The sequence below is a fragment of the Anomaloglossus baeobatrachus genome, chromosome 7 (assembly GCF_048569485.1).
Source record: "Anomaloglossus baeobatrachus isolate aAnoBae1 chromosome 7, aAnoBae1.hap1, whole genome shotgun sequence".
Lineage (NCBI taxonomy): Eukaryota > Metazoa > Chordata > Amphibia > Anura > Aromobatidae > Anomaloglossus > Anomaloglossus baeobatrachus.
The window spans coordinates 295,593,946-295,595,016 of NC_134359.1; positions in this window are offsets into that span (position 1 = coordinate 295,593,946).

A 1,071-nucleotide genomic window follows, 5' to 3' on the forward strand; every position below is an offset into this window, starting at 1 on the left:
TTTACACTGTGTGAACACAACCTCATTTTTTTTTTATTTTTTTTTTAATGGGCTTAATAGAAAAGAAAATAATTGTGCCATTTAGTGATCCCATAAATAATCTGATTGCCACTGTTATTCCGATTACAGAGACAATATGTCCATGTTATTTGCTGATTTTTAGAAAATAAAGCTCATTTAAAATTCTTCTTAATTTTATTAGAAATAAAAAAAAAATTATATATATATATATATATATATATATATATATATATATATATATATACAGTGCCTACAAGTAGTCTTCAACCCCCTGCAGATTTAGCAGGTTTGATAAGATGCAAATAAGTTAGAGTCTGCAAACTTCAAACAAGAGCAGGATTTATTAACAGATGCATAAATCTTACAAACCAACAAGTTATGTTGCTCAGTTAAATTTTAATACATTTTCAACATAAAAGTGTGGGTCAATTATTATTCAACCCCTAGGTTTAATATTTTGTGGAATAACCCTTGTTTGCAATTACAGCTAATAATCGTCTTTTATAAGACCTGATCAGGCCGGCACAGGTCTCTGGAGTTATCTTGGCCCACTCCTCCATGCAGATCTTCTCCAAGTTATCTAGGTTCTTTGGGTGTCTCATGTGGACTTTAATCTTGAGCTCCTTCCACAAGTTTTCAATTGGGTTAAGGTCAGGAGACTGACTAGGCCACTGCAACACCTTGATTTTTTCCCTCTTGAACCAGGCCTTGGTTTTATTGGCTGTGTGCTTTGGGTCGTTGTCTTGTTGGAAGATGAAATGACGACCCATCTTAAGATCCTTGATGGAGGAGCGGAGGTTCTTGGCCAAAATCTCCAGGTAGGCCGTGCTATCCATCTTCCCATGGATGCGGACCAGATGGCCAGGCCCCTTGGCTGAGAAACAGTCCCACAGCATGATGCTGCCACCACCATGCTTGACTGTAGGGATGGTATTCTTGGGGTCGTATGCAGTGCCATCCAGTCTCCAAACGTCACGTGTGTGGTTGGTACCAAAGATCTCGATCTTGGTCTCATCAGACCAGAGAACCTTGAACCAGTCTGTCTCAGAG